Raw genomic sequence first — 21,067 nt, forward strand, 5'->3', positions numbered from 1 at the left:
TAACAGCCGAGGCTTAAGTATGCCAGAGGAGAAAGGTCCTTACAGCACAATACAATAGGGCCTAGACTGCCACCCCAGGTGACCATTGGTCTCTTGGGTAAACAGGTGGTGGGGTGGGCCTGTGGTTGTGCTGGCCTCCACCCCTCACACACACACACACAAAAGTTGTGAGTGATTCAACTTCCATGGCAGTCTCACTCAGTACTGTTTGTCTTTATATACAACCGTCTCCAGGTATTGCTGGTAAGTCCATGTATCATCTGGACTAGGCTTCTCAGGGACACTACCTAAAGTGTCTAAATGCCACAATCTAAACACAGGGGGGATTAGACTCATTTGTCACTGATCTGTAGGGGTGACTGCTCCGAGCCTAGTCACGTCACTATACAATGGTTTGGTTGTTTGGTAATTAATGCAGATTTTTACTGGAAAAGCACCGGTCCGGTTAGAAACTTGCTTCCAGCAGATGTCAACAAATTCATACCAAGTTGTCTGGTGCATCCAGTGATAAATCTGTAATAATAGTCGGCTCCAATAGGGATCCCAACATCACTAAAACAGTCTCAGATTTATTTTCTAAATTTATTTTGTAGTCAGGTAGCCTCATGCCGTAGCGTTTGAGATGTTTAACAGTGTGAGCAAGACCTGTGACCTGCAGGTCTGAAGGAATCTTGTCCACAACTACTGCATGTATTGGGTTAGGGGAACTTCGCAGTCGTACCAGTAACTTGACTAATTGATATTCACAGGGTCCATTATAAGCCAAGAGACCAGAGATGTTTAGTTTCACTCAGTTGGCAGTTTTTAATTTCAGCTGTTCAACTAAGTGTTTGGTGATAACAGTCGTCTGTGAACCATTGTCGAAAGACCTCTAGTATTAACTTTAGATTTCTTGTTTATTAACTTTAATTGAGCCGTGGGCAGTGTAGTATTGTCGCCTGACTCAGTTGCAAGCACATTAATCTCCTGATGCTCTTTGCAGTATTGAACTAATGTTAAATTAGCAGAATCTTTACGAGGATTTATAGAATTTAATTGAGCCTTTCTACATAAGGCGTAATGATGTGCACCCTTGTAGCATTTGCCGCACAAACGTAAGGTGATTACTCAATCAGTGGGTTCATGAGAGCCCATGCACTTAGTGCATCTGTGCAATTCTTGCACGCGTTTAATCCTAACATTAAAATTAGGAGAAACTCTACACTTATAAGTGATATGTTTTTGTTCACAGAACAAACACTTTCTCTCCTTCGTGGGATTTGTCTTCTTATTAAATGCATCAATTACAGTCTCAGAGGGAGATACAGAATAAATACCTATATCACTAATCCTCTTTCCAGTGGATGGAGTAGGCTTAGGTTTAAATTTAATAGACTTATTTAAAGTTGATTTTGTTTTAACTGAATTCTCAGTATTAGGATGCTTGGACTCAGGTTTAATTTTATCATGAGTCTTTAGCCTATTGATCGTGATTCTTGAACCCTCAAATATTTGATCGAGAGTGAGAAACTCGGTTTTGTAGTGAGAGCATATTTCTGCTAAAACACTACGAAGAAGTTTCCTCTGTAAAAGCAACTTAATAGACCACTCGGAAGCTGGTACATCAACTTTAGTACCTAAAGCTTTCACTTGAGATTCTACTTTCAACCTAAAAGTCTGGAGAGAGTCTGGTTGGTTACTTGGTGCATTCATGTCTAGCAATTGGTAATATAGATTAGCTATACTTAACACCATGTTGCAGTAATTCAACTTCAACAGTTAGATAGCTTCAGCATAATTACTCTCTGTGAGGGCTAAGTTGTTTATTACCTTCTTAGCCTCCCCTTTGAGAAGGCTGTTTAGGTAAGAAAATTTGGATACCTTATCAATAGAAGGTTTTGAGTGAATATGAATCTCAAATGAAGTCCAAAATGTATCCCAGTTTTCTTCATCCAGTCCAGCAAATGAAGGCAAGTCTAGAGTAGGTAAACGAGCCTCTGGTAGTAATACACTGGACTCAAGATACATTGGCATTTAGATTCAGTTTTTGGGTATCTACTATATCATGTAGAACATTAAACTTGTCTTCTGTGTTATCTTCATATTGAGATGTTTCAGCTATAGCTTGGTCTATGTCCTCAGGATCACTGTCTGCATCATTTAGTACAGCGATATAAGATTCAATTGTAGACCTGACCTGATCAAATTTGAGATCAGCTACTCTCAGAGACACTTCCAATTTGTTGTAATGAATGGGAGTTGCTTTGGATTATGTTTCAGACTTATTGAGCAGTCTGTTTAGATGGCCTTTAAATCCGATGAAAGTTCTCTTTAACTTCTCAGGAGTAGCCATGGTGGATATATGTTCAAGTTTCACAGGACTTGAATAAGTATTGCTGAAGTAGCTTGGGTACTTGCTCCTTTGTTGGCAAATATCTTGAAGGTAACCTAAATTATTCTCACTAGGATACGCACTACCTCTTTGGAGGTTAAATTTACCTACCTAACAACAATAACTAGGATTTGAGTGGTACTTGAATGTCACTATTGGAGTTTCGTCTGGCTAGCCCTTCATTATGACCATTCGATGGGGCAGTGAACATTCAGTAGCACTCAAAAGGTGTGAAATAATAATATGGTAAATTACTTTTTAAATGGTTATGTATCCCACCCTATTCTAGGGTCAGCACAACAGTAAATAATATAATAAGGATAAATCCCAGCCTGATTAGGGTCAGCACAATAGTAGATATTATAAATGTACACTTCTGTCTAGCTCAGAACTAAATGAAATAATTTCTACTAAGGAAACTACTAAATTATTTACTCTGCATTTGTGCAAAACTTAGCACAACCACAGTCTAAATTCCTACCTAATAAAGGTGGCATAAAATAACTAATAGTGCAGTAATGTGAATATAATTGTGCTGTTTTTTGGATTTTTTAATTTTTTGTTTTATATAAATGTGCATTTAAACACACAAGTGAAAGATTAAATATATACAGCTAAATTTAGCTTGTCAGCTACAACCTTCTGTGATGGTTGATAGTGTTAACTAATTTATCACCTCCATGTGACCTAGACTCACCTGACAGGTGCACACCATCTGATGCCAGGTTTTGCCTGTATTTTGGCTGTAAATAGTATGTAAGTGGCATCAAATCGTACTCTTTTCCTCACCCGAAAGGTAATGTATTTAGCAGCATGTTGGTAGTATTCTGGACTCGCTCCCCAACGATTATCATTACTTGGTTGGCGAGGTTCCACTAATGTGAACACTACTGAACGGCTGACAAGTTTAAATGAGGAAATTATTGTTTTAAGATGATTAAATACCTCAGCTGAGTGTCGAGTAGGATGGATGTCATTGCCACTTAAGTAAATTATGGTTAGATGGTGAGGCCTATCTAACGCAGGTGTTAATGAAAAGTTATTGTTAAAATTGTGAACTGTTGCTCCTGGTGACCTGAAGATTCTTACCTCTGTGAGAGGTATAGGTCTGAGTGTTGTGGGCAACTGACTGTGTCCCACTAGTGCTACCTCATACATGAAGTATTGAGAGCAAATGTTAATTATAAATTGGTGTGGATTAGGCTATCATATGGGTACACTGCTGGTAGCCGTAAATAATGAAATATGTATAACCTAAAATACTACACACTGTGGTTAGTGATTGGTTAATCACAGGTTATAGGACAAGCAAATTGATTTAGTAAACTGGTCACTAAAATATTAATGGGATTAATAGTTTATCCGGTTCGAAGTCGACCAAAATGTTGGGGAATGGGAACTTTAACTCTGATATAATAATATTTAATTAAGGAGATTCGAAATACTTGAAGGACCACCCACTTTTGAGAAAAGAGGAAAAACATATAAATGAATTATAAAGCTGATACTGAAATACCAGTGCCTATGGATGATAGGTTATTTGGTAATTATTTGAAGAGCATAAATGGACTGTAATAATAAATAATTAGGAGTTTAAATCCTTAAACTCAACATTGGGGGTATTACTAGAAATTAATATATATCTAGGAACTGGTGTTGGTTCATCACCAGTTGATTAATTACAACATTAAAGATTATAGAATCAGAAATTAAATGTTGGTTCTATGTGATTATAATGCATTGAGATAATCAAGCCTATGAAAAATATTGGCATATCATAGGAAATTACGTGTGTAAAAATTGCTACACTCTAGGCAACAAATATTAAATGTAAGTGAATTATCTTAGAATCTCATATGTATAATAAATGTAGAACACATATATTAGAGACAATATTAGCATTAATCAAAGAAACTCGGAAAAGAGGGATTAGCTGTAAAAATATTTCACTAAACCCATTTCACAGTTCGAATACTCGTAGACGTGATCGCATCGCCCAAATAATGGATGAAACACCGGCAGGGGAAATGGTGTGTAGAGGAAGAATTTCTCAGCTTGTCCTCACCAACACGCTGCAATCACAGAGATGTAATAATATTTGACTAGGCTAGAGAATTATTCCACTATTCATTGAGAACTTGAGAATAACGTGGAATGAAATTAACGTTGGGTTTGTGGTCGGTAGATGACATAACGGAGAACTACCTACAGTTATAATTTTAGACTAAGGGCACTCAAATCCAAAAATAATACTTAACGTAGGTTTGTTGAAACATTTACGTTCCCCGATATGACGTCTGATAGTCCCTGACATTCACTGCTGTTGAAGGTCGATTACGGGACGTAATTATCTTCTCAGACGCGTATTTAATTTACGTCACAGAAATTTTTTCGGGAATAATTAATTTGATGGAATAGTCGAGTCCAGTACGCATAAGTACGCGAAATGATTATTTCTTTCATAATGAACAATATTTTTAGAAAGAAAAGACAATTAACTGAACTCTATAAATCTCCAACAATGGAGAAGATTTTATGTTTAAGCCTGATATCTGACGCACAGCGTCATGATGGCTGGGAAAATTCTGGCAAAATTATGCCTAACTATAGAAACACCAACGATAATAATTCTACATGTTAGTGTTATTAGTAAATGTTAGTATTAGGAATTAAGGGAGAATAAACTGTTGGTTATTTCCAACAGCCATTGCTGGTGGTGATGCCATGGCTGGTGGTGATGTTGTTGTTGAGTTAGGGGCGACGACGATCGTGGGATCGGATGCGCCCCGGTGTACCCGTTAAGGGTGAATCGTGAAGCCAGGAAAGGCAAAACGCAAGCCAAAACGCGAAACAAGTGACGTCAAGCACTAGAAACTAATATGGCATATGGCAAAGAAACGCACAAAGGGATAGGCACGAGCACATAACAGGGCAAACAAACAGCCAGAGGGGCACACAGCTTTCCATATAGCAAATACACAAGAAATCAGTGGACATACTTGCCCGGGAACCTGGCCTGCGGGAACCGTACATTGAACGCTACCCAGAGCACCAACCATCAAGGGTCCCGTCCGTCCACCGGGGACGCCATAACATCCAGAACCAGGGCAACAAACACCCGCAAACAGGGGACCCAGATGGTAGTACCCATGAGGCAAGTAGCCACCACCCACCCCCACATGAAGGGAACCTGGCCACCTAGAAAGTTCTCCGGTCCGTCAGACAGCAGTAACTTGGCAATCACCGTCCAGTGACCCAGCGGCATCACAGACGCCGGCAACACGTCCTCCAGGTCCCCAACGCGCACATTCACAGGAGCGAACGGGCCACAGGGCACCACCACAGGGGCACCCACGGCCCCGGGCACACCACCAGAGGACAGCAGGGAACCCAGACGGCGCGCATTCTTCCGTAATGTCACCACCAGGCCAAGCCCAGCACCAGAGTCCACACCATCCCTGCAAGTGGAAGCCACCACCCCCCACTGTGGAGAGTCCCCTGGCGGAGAAAGAACTAAAGGCACGTCCGAGACACAGGCACCAGTAGGCACATAGACCTCCGCCATCACTAACTGCGGAGACATCGACGTATCCGCATCCACACCGTCAACACCCGAAGACCCACAGTCACTGAAGTCACCAACATCGGCCCAGGCAGAAGACGAACGCCCGGAACGTTTGGGCACCGGCCGGATAGTGTCAGAGCCGGAAGCGGACCCAGAAACAAGGGTACCATGAACCGGATGAACCGACGCCCGACACAGAACAGCAGCAGCCTCCACCACAGGGAAAACCGGGCCACACACAGCAGGAGGCTCCACAGCCACCTCAGCACCCAGCACATCAGGGACACGAGTCACGGACACAGGGCCAGACGCAGCATCCGAAGACGAGGGAGAAGACAGCGACGCCACACAGGGAGCACCAGGAAAGCCCACGGGAGCAGCTTGGACAGTGACAGGATCAGGCAGACCAACCGATGGTACCACAGTACCCGGAGGAGGGTTGGCAACAACCGGAGGAACATCAGACGTTGCCGGGGAAGCTGCAGCAGTGAATGGAATGAGCACCTCCTCATCATCACCAGAGAATGCCTCCAGTGAGAGCGGCGGGAAATCTTCTTCCCGGAAAAAGTTGACAGGAGCAGCTGGGGCCTCAGAGCACCCGGCAGCCTGATGCCCCAACAGGCCACACCGGAAACAGGTACGAGGCTGCCGGGCATAATACACCCGGACGTAGTATCCCATAAGCTGGACAGAAGAAGGTATATCCGACCGCAGGCGCATTCCCAACGTGCAAATGTTCGTTCGCCTCCCAGCATACCGCCCCGAGGAGAGCGTGTTCACCCGCACGCTGACAACAGTACCAAACCTCTAGAAGTAATGCCGGAGGAGGTCTTCAGGGAACTCCAGGTGCGCACCGTGGACACTGACATAAGTCAGGGCACCACTGCGGTCCGAAATCGCCACAGAGCCGGCATCATCTGGCAACGGCAACGTATGCGCCTCGTACCGACGGAGGAAGTCCCGGTACTCCTCCTCCCCCCTCACGAACTTAATAACATCCCCGTGGGCTGTAACAAGCTCTACACCATAGATAGCCTCCACCGGGATGCAAAGCATGTTACACATCACCATCTCGATGGTCGTATATCCAGCCGTACAAATGAACTCCAGGCCCACGGAGTTCACACGCACAACAGGGGGAAAATGGCCACCCATGTCAGAACCGCCACGTCAACATGCAGCCAGGCAGGAACAAACTGGGAGAGCAGAGACGCCCACACCACCTGGCGACCAAAATGGCAAACAACCCCAACAGCCACGGAGGGTCAGCAAGACGGCCTCACTCCACGGCCGCCAGCAGTTGACTTCATGGCTGGTGGTGGCGCTTTGGCTGGTGGTGGCGCCATGGCTGGTGTTGAAGCCATGGCTGGTGGTGGTGCCATTTCTGGTGGTAACGCCATGGTTGGTGGTAGCGCCATGGCTAGTGGTGATGCAATGGCTGGTGGTGGCGCCATGGATGTGATGATACCATGGCTGGTGGTGACACACATAATATTGACATATTGGAGGATTTACGACGTCGATAACTGCTAACGATCGTTCATCAAGTCCAACTCCGACCGACGCTTAAGGCTTCAGTTCGTGTAAAAATATATTGTTCTGACAAGTATACATATATATGCTCAGCAGGTTAAGGGAGGTGTAGGGCCGGTTATGAGTATACTCTCCACAAACAAACGTGTGAGCTTTATTTATTTATTTATTTATTTATTTATTTATTTATGCATATACAAGAATGTACATAAGGAATGTGAGGATACAAATATGGTAATTACAGTCTTGTAAAGCCACTAGCACGCGCAGCGTTTCGGGCAGTTTATGCCCGTTTATGCCTTCAGTCTGCTGTTTGACTCATAAATATGAGTAATCACCCAATGACCACTTGTATTTAATAATAAGTTTTCGGACAGGTGTTGTGTGTTTGCTGTGGCCCAGAGTGTGAGGCCAGCCTGGCGTATATGTAAGGTGGAGGCGTCTACCCCGGGCCCTCGTGCCCTCACAGCTCAGCAGTCCTGCCTTAAATTGTTTAATAATTTTAAGTGATAAGGCATAATTAATAATTTATAATATCAATTAGTTTATTCAGCGAGAAACATAAACAAGTTCAGTAAACATCAATATTCTGGTCCTTAAAGTAATTTAAGAATGCATTTTGGTTAATTTAATTGACTGAATATTTAAGTTCTAATTAAATCTTGCTGTCAGGTGAGAACTAATTATAAATGAAATATTACAACAATATGAACCTCATACTGTGGATTTATGTAAATATTTTAAACAAACAAACCTACGAAACAGCCTATTGAAGGTAAGATAAGGGAAGGTAAGAATGATTTTATTCACATAACCCCACAATGAGGATGGTGAGAGTGATGAAGAAGGTAGAGGATGGTGCAGAGTAATGAGGACCTACCTGGTGCTCCCGCCAGCGTAAACATCTTCCCCTTGCCCCCGATCTGCTGTCAGCCCCAATCAGGAACACAACACCATGCAGTTAGTATACCTGACAGTGACGGTGTTGAGGATAGTGACGGTGATGGTGACAGTGACGGTGGTGGTGTTCACAGCAGCAACACCTGGCTGCCGAACACACTTGCAACAGTTAGTTGCTGGAGTTGTGTATAGAGGAACATGAGAATATAGTTAACTATGGCTAACCTCACTCTAACTATTGATTCTCAAGACAGGGATACCTTGTGGATACCTTGTATAGTTTCCGGGGATCAACAGCCATGCGGCCCGGTCTTCGGCCAGGCTTCCCGGTTTGTCGACTGGTCAACCAGGCTGTTGGATGCGGCTAATCGCTGCCTGATATATGAATCACAGCCTGGTTGATCAGGTATCCTTTGGAGTTGTTCGTGAAGTTCTCTCATGAACACTTGTGAGGCCGGCCAGTTATGCCCCCTAAGTGTAGCATTATTGTTGAAGAGTCTCGGCCCTCTAATGTAGATAAAGTTCTCACTCAACGTACCTATTGCACCACTGCTTTTCAACGAGGGTATTCTGCACGTTCTGCCATGCCTTCTGGTCTCCGGTCCCTCTAATATCTTCCACGTGTATATTATCATGTATCTCTCTTGCTTGCCCTCTAGAGAATACAGATTAACAAATTTTAATCGGTCCCAATAATTAAGATGACTTATAGAGTGGATTCAAGCGGCAAAAGGATCTTTGCACGCTCGAGGTCAACAATTTTTCCGACTTTGAATTGGGCTGTTAGAGGCCAACAATATTCCACCCTAGAGAGCAATAGTGTTCATTAATCCATTAGGTCGATTGGGAGGTTGGTGAGGCACTAGGCATGAGGGCTATGGGTTAGGCACTGGGCATAAGGGCAGTCGGGTAAGGTGCTGGGCATAAGTTCAGTGGGTAAGGTGCTGGACATGAGGGCCATGGGTGAGGCACTGGGCATGAGGGCCATGGGTTAGGCACTGAGCATAAGATCGGTGGGGTAAGGTGCTGAGCATAGGCATAAGTTCAGTGGGTAAGGTGCTGGGCACCTTACCTCTCCCGCCTGCGCTCAAGGGAGTACAGTTTTAGGCTTTTTAGTCGGTCCCAATAGTTTAGATGTTTTACTGAGTGGATTCTAGCAGTAAAGGATCTCTGCACGCTCTCCAGGTCAGCAATTTCTCCAGCTTTGAAAGGTGCTGTCATTGTGCAGCAGTACTCCACTCTAGAGAGCACAAGCGTTTTGAAAAGTATCATCATCGGTATAGCATCTCTAGTGTGAAAAGTTCTTGTTATCCAACCTGTCATTTTTCTTGCAGTTGTGACGGCTACTTTATTGTGTTCTTTAAAGGTAAGGTCTTCCGACATGAGTACACCCAGATCCTTTACATTGCCTTTTCGTTCTATGTTATGATTTGCCTGAGTTTTGTACGTGGTTTCCGTTTTTATATTTTCATTTTTTCCATAGCGCATGAGCTGGAACTTATCTTCGTTAAACACCATATTATTTTCTGTAGCCCATAGAAAGACCTGATCTACATCTGACTGGAGGTTCGCCATGTCCTCTATGTGGCCTACTCTCATGAAGATCCTAGTGTCATCTGCAAAGGATGATACAGTGCTATAGGTTGTGTTCTTGTCTATGTCCGATATGAGGATGAGAAAAAGTACTGGAGCAAGCACAGTAACCTGGGGGACTGAGCTTTTCACGGTTGATGGGCTGGATTTTATTTTGTTGACTATTACACATTGGGTTCTGTTGGTCAGGAAATTGTAGATCCATCTGCCTATTTTTCCGGTAATTCCTTTTGAACGCATTTTATGTGCAATAACACCATGGTCACATTTATCAAAAGCTTTTGCGAAATCTGTGTAAATTACATCAGCGTTTTGTTTGTCTTCCATAGCATCTAATGCCATATCATAGTGGTCCAGCAACTGCGACAGGCAAGAGCGCCCTGTTCTGAAACCATGTTGTCCGGGGTTATGGAGATGCTGTGATTCCATGTATTTTGTGATCTTACTTCTTAGCACTCTCTCAAAAATTTTTATGATGTGCGATGTTAGTGCTATCGGTCTGTAATTTTTTGCCTCTGCCTTATTTCCTCCTTTATGAAGTGGTGCTATCTCTGCTGTTTTTAGTATATCAGGAATAACGCCAGTATCTAGGCTTTGCTCCACAGAATGTGGAGGGCCTGCGATAGTGTTTTTTTTACAGTTCTTTATGAATATGGAGTTCCAAGAATCCGGGCCTGGTGCAGAGTGCATAGGCATACTGTTTATGGCTTCTTCAAAATCCAGTGGGGATAGGGTGACGTCTGATATATGATTTGATGTTGGTATCATATCCATGAAAAATTCATTTGGGTTATCAATCTTTAGTGTGTTTAATGGCTCGCTGAAAACAGAGTCGTACTGCTTCCTCAGTAGCTCGCTCATTTCTTTGTTGTCATCGGTGAAAGTTCCATCTCCCTTTCGCAGGGGCCCGATACTAGATGTGGTTTTTTATCTTGATTTTGCATAGGAGAAAAAATATTTCGGATTTCTCTCTATTTCACTGATGGCCTTTTGCTCTCTTTGCCTCTCCTGGGTTTTGTATGATTCTTGTAGCTTCCGTTTAATTGTTTCTATTTCTCTACCTAACCTTCTTCGCCGTTCTTGAGATAGGGTGCGACTCTCAAGTTGTTCCGCGATTCGTTTTCTTCGCCTATATAGGGAACGACGTTCCCGTTCCAATCTGCATCTCTTCCTCTTTTTTTCTTAGAGGTATGCGGTTTGAACATATTTCTAGTGCTACTGAGCTTATTTTTTCCAGGCACTGCTTCAGGTTTGCATTTTCTAGCTGTTCTTCCCAGTTTATTTCTGTGAAGTCCTGGTTTATTTGCTCCCAGTTTATCTGTTTATTATTGAAGTTGAATTTGCTGAAGTCTCCTCCACCGGGAATCTAGACTGGCTTTGAAGGTCTACTCCCCATGGTTGTCATAACTTCAATTAAGTTGTGATCTGAGTAACAGGTATTTGTAATCATTATGTTCCTGATCAATTCATCAATATTAGTGAAAATGAGGTTCAGCGTGTTCTCCTTCCTAGTTGGTTCTACTATTTGCTGGTTTAAGGCAAACCTGTCGCACATCCGTAGCAGGTCATTTGCATGTGCCTGTTCATTTAGGCTACTTCCTGGTATTCTTTCTGATATTACTGTATTAGCCAGGTGCTTCCATTTCAGGTGCCGTAGGTTGAAGTCCCCAAGCAGGATGATGTTCGGAGCTGGATTTGTGAGGTTTTCCAAGAAGTGTTCTATTTTCATTAGTTGGTCTTTAAACTGCTGAGGGTTTGCCTCCGGTGACTTATATACAAGGACAATAACTACATTTAAAATCTCTATTTTGATTATCAGCACTTCCACCATATCATTTGAGGTGTTTAGCAGCTCAGTACAGATGAGTGTGTCTTTGATGTAGAGCTGACCCCACCCTGAAACCTTTACCAGTGCGGGCGACAGCTGTGACATAGCAGTGTGGAGGCTGTTGTATCTCTTGTGAAGGAGCCCGACGTAGAGTCTATAATTTCGGCCATTTCTGCTACCTGCGCTTGCAAGGCTGCCAACTGTCCTTCAACTGTTGTATCAGGTTGTTGTGTGTTGTCAGGGGCGTTGCTGGTACTGTCACCACTATGGGATGGGTCAACAGTATTAGAGCCGGCATCAGTAGGCACTTGTTGAGTCTCGGGCACTTGCCTCCTTGTGCCAAGGGAGGCTGGCCGTTTGGGACAGTCTGAGTGCCAGATGGTTACTCCCTCCGTACCACATCTGAGACACTTCAGCGGCGGTTTAGACGGAGCCACAGTTTCAGGATGTTGCCCTGCTTCTGTTACAGTGTTCTGTTGCTCATGTTCCAGCTTTCTTTGGTTTCTGGTCTTCTTATACTGACAGTCCTTCAGTGCATGAGGACCGGAACAGAGAGCACACTTGGGTGTGGGGCACCAGCAGTGCTTAGCTATGTGGCCATTGCCAAAGCACTTGTAACACTCCACAGGGTCAGGCTCCCACAACCTGAACGTGCTGGGGGGCGCATATAACCCAGCAAACCAATACTTGCCAGGTGGCGGTTCAGTCTTCTTCGAGACTATGACTATTTGATCGGTAGGCTCTCCATTCTTCTTCAATCTTCTTGCTTTGTGTTTGTGTTAGTCAGCTGTCACGGGCTGCTTCCTGGGGGTGGAGGCCTGGTCGAGGACCGGGCCGCGGGGACACTAAAGCCCCGAAATCATCTCAAGATAACCTCAAGATAACCCCGTCTAACTCATAGGCCCAGTCCAGTGGATACCCGTGATTGTATCTGTAGACTAGGTATTCATCCATCTTCCTGTTTCGTGATGGATTATCTAGAAGGGATAGCTTTACATTACCTCTTTTCCCTTGTAGAAGAGCAAGTACAACATCCTGTTTCTTTCTTGAAACATACACATATGGGGAGTTGACATGTGGACGTAGCACGCCTGCAGAGCCAGGTGGGTACACCTCGCTCAGTTTCTTGCTTCACACTATCTTGTCCACCACACTCATGCCTTCAGGGAACGTCAGACGTGTTTACTCGCCCCTTGGTGCTATTGGACGTCGTCCACCCTGTTGTTCACCAGGCTTTTGTTTCCCTTGTTTCCTTCTCTGGCTTTCACTTAACACCTGCATAAACCCATCACTGGGTGGTGGGGTGACAGTGTCACCGGTCATGGTGGGGGAGAACCCCGATGGTGCGGCAGCCGCCTCTTCCATACTTGCTCCTTCAGGCAATGTTAATTGGAGTAATTCACCCTATACCGAGTTATAATCTTTTATAATCATTTGATGATGATTAGCACGACAAATAGTAGAGCAGACAACATGCCTTTATCAGTCATCAGCGCCAACAGTCATAAACCTGCTCTGAGGGGTAGAGCCCCCTCAGTGGGTCCCAGTAGGACTAACAGCCGAGGCTTAAGTATGCCAGAGGAGAAAGGTCCTTACAGCACAATACAATAGGGCCTAGACTGCCACCCCAGGTGACCATTGGTCTCTTGGGTAAACAGGTGGTGGGGTGGGCCTGTGGTTGTGCTGGCCTCCACCCCTCACACACACACACGCAAAAGTTGTGAGTGATTCAACTTCCATGGCAGTCTCACTCAGTACTGTTTGTCTTTATATACAACCGTCTCCAGGTATTGCTGGTAAGTCCATGTATCATCTGGACTAGGCTTCTCAGGGACACTACCTAAAGTGTCTAAATGCCACAATCTAAACACAGGGGGGATTAGACTCATTTGTCACTGATCTGTAGGGGTGACTGCTCCGAGCCTAGTCACGTCACTATACAATGGTTTGGTTGTTTGGTAATTAATGCAGATTTTTACTGGAAAAGCACCGGTCCGGTTAGAAACTTGCTTCCAGCAGATGACAACAAATTCATACCAAGTTGTCTGGTGCATCCAGTGATAAATCTGTAATAATAGTCGGCTCCAATAGGGATCCCAACATCACTAAAACAGTCTCAGATTTATTTTCTAAATTTATTTTGTAGTCAGGTAGCCTCATGCCGTAGCGTTTGAGATGTTTAACAGTGTGAGCAAGACCTGTGACCTGCAGGTCTGAAGGAATCTTGTCCACAACTACTGCATGTATTGGGTTAGGGGAACTTCGCAGTCGTACCAGTAACTTGACTAATTGATATTCACAGGGTCCATTATAAGCCAAGAGACCAGAGATGTTTAGTTTCACTCAGTTGGCAGTTTTTAATTTCAGCTGTTCAACTAAGTGTTTGGTGATAACAGTCGTCTGTGAACCATGGTCGAAAGACCTCTAGTATTAACTTTAGATTTCTTGTTTATTAACTTTAATTGAGCCGTGGGCAGTGTAGTATTGTCGCCTGACTCAGTTGCAAGCACATTAATCTCCTGATGCTCTTTGCAGTATTGAACTAATGTTAAATTAGCAGAATCTTTACGAGGATTTATAGAATTTAATTGAGCCTTTCTACATAAGGCGTAATGATGTGCACCCTTGTAGCATTTGCCGCACAAACGTAAGGTGATTACTCAATCAGTGGGTTCATGAGAGCCCATGCACTTAGTGCATCTGTGCAATTCTTGCACGCGTTTAATCCTAACATTAAAATTAGGAGAAACTCTACACTTATAAGTGATATGTTTTTGTTCACAGAACAAACACTTTCTCTCCTTCGTGGGATTTGTCTTCTTATTAAATGCATCAATTACAGTCTCAGAGGGAGATACAGAATAAATACCTATATCACTAATCCTCTTTCCAGTGGATGGAGTAGGCTTAGGTTTAAATTTAATAGACTTATTTAAAGTTGATTTTGTTTTAACTGAATTCTCAGTATTAGGATGCTTGGACTCAGGTTTAATTTTATCATGAGTCTTTAGCCTATTGATCGTGATTCTTGAACCCTCAAATATTTGATCGAGAGTGAGAAACTCGGTTTTGTAGTGAGAGCATATTTCTGCTAAAACACTACGAAGAAGTTTCCTCTGTAAAAGCAACTTAATAGACCACTCGGAAGCTGGTACATCAACTTTAGTACCTAAAGCTTTCACTTGAGATTCTACTTTCAACCTAAAAGTCTGGAGAGAGTCTGGTTGGTTACTTGGTGCATTCATGTCTAGCAATTGATAATATAGATTAGCTATACTTAACACCATGTTGCAGTAATTCAACTTCAACAGTTAGATAGCTTCAGCATAATTACTCTCTGTGAGGGCTAAGTTGTTTATTACCTTCTTAGCCTCCCCTTTGAGAAGGCTGTTTAGGTAAGAAAATTTGGATACCTTATCAATAGAAGGTTTTGAGTGAATATGAATCTCAAATGAAGTCCAAAATGTATCCCAGTTTTCTTCATCCAGTCCAGCAAATGAAGGCAAGTCTAGAGTAGGTAAACGAGCCTCTGGTAGTAATACACTGGACTCAAGATACATTGGCATTTAGATTCAGTTTTTGGGTATCTACTATATCATGTAGAACATTAAACTTGTCTTCTGTGTTATCTTCATATTGAGATGTTTCAGCTATAGCTTGGTCTATGTCCTCAGGATCACTGTCTGCATCATTTAGTACAGCGATATAAGATTCAATTGTAGACCTGACCTGATCAAATTTGAGATCAGCTACTCTCAGAGACACTTCCAATTTGTTGTAATGAATGGGAGTTGCTTTGGATTATGTTTCAGACTTATTGAGCAGTCTGTTTAGATGGCCTTTAAATCCGATGAAAGTTCTCTTTAACTTCTCAGGAGTAGCCATGGTGGATATATGTTCAAGTTTCACAGGACTTGAATAAGTATTGCTGAAGTAGCTTGGGTACTTGCTCCTTTGTTGGCAAATATCTTGAAGGTAACCTAAATTATTCTCACTAGGATACGCACTACCTCTTTGGAGGTTAAATTTACCTACCTAACAACAATAACTAGGATTTGAGTGGTACTTGAATGTCACTATTGGAGTTTCGTCTGGCTAGCCCTTCATTATGACCATTCGATGGGGCAGTGAACATTCAGTAGCACTCAAAAGGTGTGAAATAATAATATGGTAAATTACTTTTTAAATGGTTATGTATCCCACCCTATTCTAGGGTCAGCACAACAGTAAATAATATAATAAGGATAAATCCCAGCCTGATTAGGGTCAGCACAATAGTAGATATTATAAATGTACACTTCTGTCTAGCTCAGAACTAAATGAAATAATTTCTACTAAGGAAACTACTAAATTATTTACTCTGCATTTGTGCAAAACTTAGCACAACCACAGTCTAAATTCCTACCTAATAAAGGTGGCATAAAATAACTAATAGTGCAGTAATGTGAATATAATTGTGCTGTTTTTTGGATTTTTTAATTTTTTGTTTTATATAAATGTGCATTTAAACACACAAGTGAAAGATTAAATATATACAGCTAAATTTAGCTTGTCAGCTACAACCTTCTGTGATGGTTGATAGTGTTAACTAATTTATCACCTCCATGTGACCTAGACTCACCTGACAGGTGCACACCATCTGATGCCAGGTTTTGCCTGTATTTTGGCTGTAAATAGTATGTAAGTGGCATCAAATCGTACTCTTTTCCTCACCCGAAAGGTAATGTATTTAGCAGCATGTTGGTAGTATTCTGGACTCGCTCCCCAACGATTATCATTACTTGGTTGGCGAGGTTCCACTAATGTGAACACTACTGAACGGCTGACAAGTTTAAATGAGGAAATTATTGTTTTAAGATGATTAAATACCTCAGCTGAGTGTCGAGTAGGATGGATGTCATTGCCACTTAAGTAAATTATGGTTAGATGGTGAGGCCTATCTAACGCAGGTGTTAATGAAAAGTTATTGTTAAAATTGTGAACTGTTGCTCCTGGTGACCTGAAGATTCTTACCTCTGTGAGAGGTATAGGTCTGAGTGTTGTGGGCAACTGACTGTGTCCCACTAGTGCTACCTCATACATGAAGTATTGAGAGCAAATGTTAATTATAAATTGGTGTGGATTAGGCTATCATATGGGTACACTGCTGGTAGCCGTAAATAATGAAATATGTATAACCTAAAATACTACACACTGTGGTTAGTGATTGGTTAATCACAGGTTATAGGACAAGCAAATTGATTTAGTAAACTGGTCACTAAAATATTAATGGGATTAATAGTTTATCCGGTTCGAAGTCGACCAAAATGTTGGGGAATGGGAACTTTAACTCTGATATAATAATATTTAATTAAGGAGATTCGAAATACTTGAAGGACCACCCACTTTTGAGAAAAGAGGAAAAACATATAAATGAATTATAAAGCTGATACTGAAATACCAGTGCCTATGGATGATAGGTTATTTGGTAATTATTTGAAGAGCATAAATGGACTGTAATAATAAATAATTAGGAGTTTAAATCCTTAAACTCAACATTGGGGGTATTACTAGAAATTAATATATATCTAGGAACTGGTGTTGGTTCATCACCAGTTGATTAATTACAACATTAAAGATTATAGAATCAGAAATTAAATGTTGGTTCTATGTGATTATAATGCATTGAGATAATCAAGCCTATGAAAAATATTGGCATATCATAGGAAATTACGTGTGTAAAAATTGCTACACTCTAGGCAACAAATATTAAATGTAAGTGAATTATCTTAGAATCTCATATGTATAATAAATGTAGAACACATATATTAGAGACAATATTAGCATTAATCAAAGAAACTCGGAAAAGAGGGATTAGCTGTAAAAATATTTCACTAAACCCATTTCACAGTTCGAATACTCGTAGACGTGATCGCATCGCCCAAATAATGGATGAAACACCGGCAGGGGAAATGGTGTGTAGAGGAAGAATTTCTCAGCTTGTCCTCACCAACACGCTGCAATCACAGAGATGTAATAATATTTGACTAGGCTAGAGAATTATTCCACTATTCATTGAGAACTTGAGAATAACGTGGAATGAAATTAACGTTGGGTTTGTGGTCGGTAGATGACATAACGGAGAACTACCTACAGTTATAATTTTAGACTAAGGGCACTCAAATCCAAAAATAATACTTAACGTAGGTTTGTTGAAACATTTACGTTCCCCGATATGACGTCTGATAGTCCCTGACATTCACTGCTGTTGAAGGTCGATTACGGGACGTAATTATCTTCTCAGACGCGTATTTAATTTACGTCACAGAAATTTTTTCGGGAATAATTAATTTGATGGAATAGTCGAGTCCAGTACGCATAAGTACGCGAAATGATTATTTCTTTCATAATGAACAATATTTTTAGAAAGAAAAGACAATTAACTGAACTCTATAAATCTCCAACAATGGAGAAGATTTTATGTTTAAGCCTGATATCTGACGCACAGCGTCATGATGGCTGGGAAAATTCTGGCAAAATTATGCCTAACTATAGAAACACCAACGATAATAATTCTACATGTTAGTGTTATTAGTAAATGTTAGTATTAGGAATTAAGGGAGAATAAACTGTTGGTTATTTCCAACAGCCATTGCTGGTGGTGATGCCATGGCTGGTGGTGATGTTGTTGTTGAGTTAGGGGCGACGACGATCGTGGGATCGGATGCGCCCCGGTGTACCCGTTAAGGGTGAATCGTGAAGCCAGGAAAGGCAAAACGCAAGCCAAAACGCGAAACAAGTGACGTCAAGCACTAGAAACTAATATGGCATATGGCAAAGAAACGCACAAAGGGATAGGCACGAGCACATAACAGGGCAAACAAACAGCCAGAGGGGCACACAGCTTTCCATATAGCAAATACACAAGAAATCAGTGGACATACTTGCCCGGGAACCTGGCCTGCGGGAACCGTACATTGAACGCTACCCAGAGCACCAACCATCAAGGGTCCCGTCCGTCCACCGGGGACGCCATAACATCCAGAACCAGGGCAACAAACACCCGCAAACAGGGGACCCAGATGGTAGTACCCATGAGGCAAGTAGCCACCACCCACCCCCACATGAAGGGAACCTGGCCACCTAGAAAGTTCTCCGGTCCGTCAGACAGCAGTAACTTGGCAATCACCGTCCAGTGACCCAGCGGCATCACAGACGCCGGCAACACGTCCTCCAGGTCCCCAACGCGCACATTCACAGGAGCGAACGGGCCACAGGGCACCACCACAGGGGCACCCACGGCCCCGGGCACACCACCAGAGGACAGCAGGGAACCCAGACGGCGCGCATTCTTCCGTAATGTCACCACCAGGCCAAGCCCAGCACCAGAGTCCACACCATCCCTGCAAGTGGAAGCCACCACCCCCCACTGTGGAGAGTCCCCTGGCGGAGAAAGAACTAAAGGCACGTCCGAGACACAGGCACCAGTAGGCACATAGACCTCCGCCATCACTAACTGCGGAGACATCGACGTATCCGCATCCACACCGTCAACACCCGAAGACCCACAGTCACTGAAGTCACCAACATCGGCCCAGGCAGAAGACGAACGCCCGGAACGTTTGGGCACCGGCCGGATAGTGTCAGAGCCGGAAGCGGACCCAGAAACAAGGGTACCATGAACCGGATGAACCGACGCCCGACACAGAACAGCAGCAGCCTCCACCACAGGGAAAACCGGGCCACACACAGCAGGAGGCTCCACAGCCACCTCAGCACCCAGCACATCAGGGACACGAGTCACGGACACAGGGCCAGACGCAGCATCCGAAGACGAGGGAGAAGACAGCGACGCCACACAGGGAGCACCAGGAAAGCCCACGGGAGCAGCTTGGACAGTGACAGGATCAGGCAGACCAACCGATGGTACCACAGTACCCGGAGGAGGGTTGGCAACAACCGGAGGAACATCAGACGTTGCCGGGGAAGCTGCAGCAGTGAATGGAATGAGCACCTCCTCATCATCACCAGAGAATGCCTCCAGTGAGAGCGGCGGGAAATCTTCTTCCCGGAAAAAGTTGACAGGAGCAGCTGGGGCCTCAGAGCACCCGGCAGCCTGATGCCCCAACAGGCCACACCGGAAACAGGTACGAGGCTGCCGGGCATAATACACCCGGACGTAGTATCCCATAAGCTGGACAGAAGAAGGTATATCCGACCGCAGGCGCATTCCCAACGTGCAAATGTTCGTTCGCCTCCCAGCATACCGCCCCGAGGAGAGCGTGTTCACCCGCACGCTGACAACAGTACCAAACCTCTAGAAGTAATGCCGGAGGAGGTCTTCAGGGAACTCCAGGTGCGCACCGTGGACACTGACATAAGTCAGGGCACCACTGCGGTCCGAAATCGCCACAGAGCCGGCATCATCTGGCAACGGCAACGTATGCGCCTCGTACCGACGGAGGAAGTCCCGGTACTCCTCCTCCCCCCTCACGAACTTAATAACATCCCCGTGGGCTGTAACAAGCTCTACACCATAGATAGCCTCCACCGGGATGCAAAGCATGTTACACATCACCATCTCGATGGTCGTATATCCAGCCGTACAAATGAACTCCAGGCCCACGGAGTTCACACGCACAACAGGGGGAAAATGGCCACCCATGTCAGAACCGCCACGTCAACATGCAGCCAGGCAGGAACAAACTGGGAGAGCAGAGACGCCCACACCACCTGGCGACCAAAATGGCAAACAACCCCAACAGCCACGGAGGGTCAGCAAGACGGCCTCACTCCACGGCCGCCAGCAGTTGACTTCATGGCTGGTGGTGGCGCTTTGGCTGGTGGTGGCGCCATGGCTGGTGTTGAAGCCATGGCTGGTGGTGGTGCCATTTCTGGTGGTAACGCCATGGTTGGTGGTAGCGCCATGGCTAGTGGTGATGCAATGGCTGGTGGTGGCGCCATGGATGTGATGATACCATGGCTGGTGGTGACACACATAATATTGACATATTGGAGGATTTACGACGTCGATAACTGCTAACGATCGTTCATCAAGTCCAACTCCGACCGACGCTTAAGGCTTCAGTTCGTGTAAAAATATATTGTTCTGACAAGTATACATATATATGCTCAGCAGGTTAAGGGAGGTGTAGGGCCGGTTATGAGTATACTCTCCACAAACAAACGTGTGAGCTTTATTTATTTATTTATTTATTTATTTATTTATGCATATACAAGAATGTACATAAGGAATGTGAGGATACAAATATGGTAATTACAGTCTTGTAAAGCCACT

Source organism: Procambarus clarkii, chromosome 61 (assembly GCF_040958095.1).
Source record: "Procambarus clarkii isolate CNS0578487 chromosome 61, FALCON_Pclarkii_2.0, whole genome shotgun sequence".
In the NCBI taxonomy this organism is placed as follows: domain Eukaryota; kingdom Metazoa; phylum Arthropoda; class Malacostraca; order Decapoda; family Cambaridae; genus Procambarus; species Procambarus clarkii.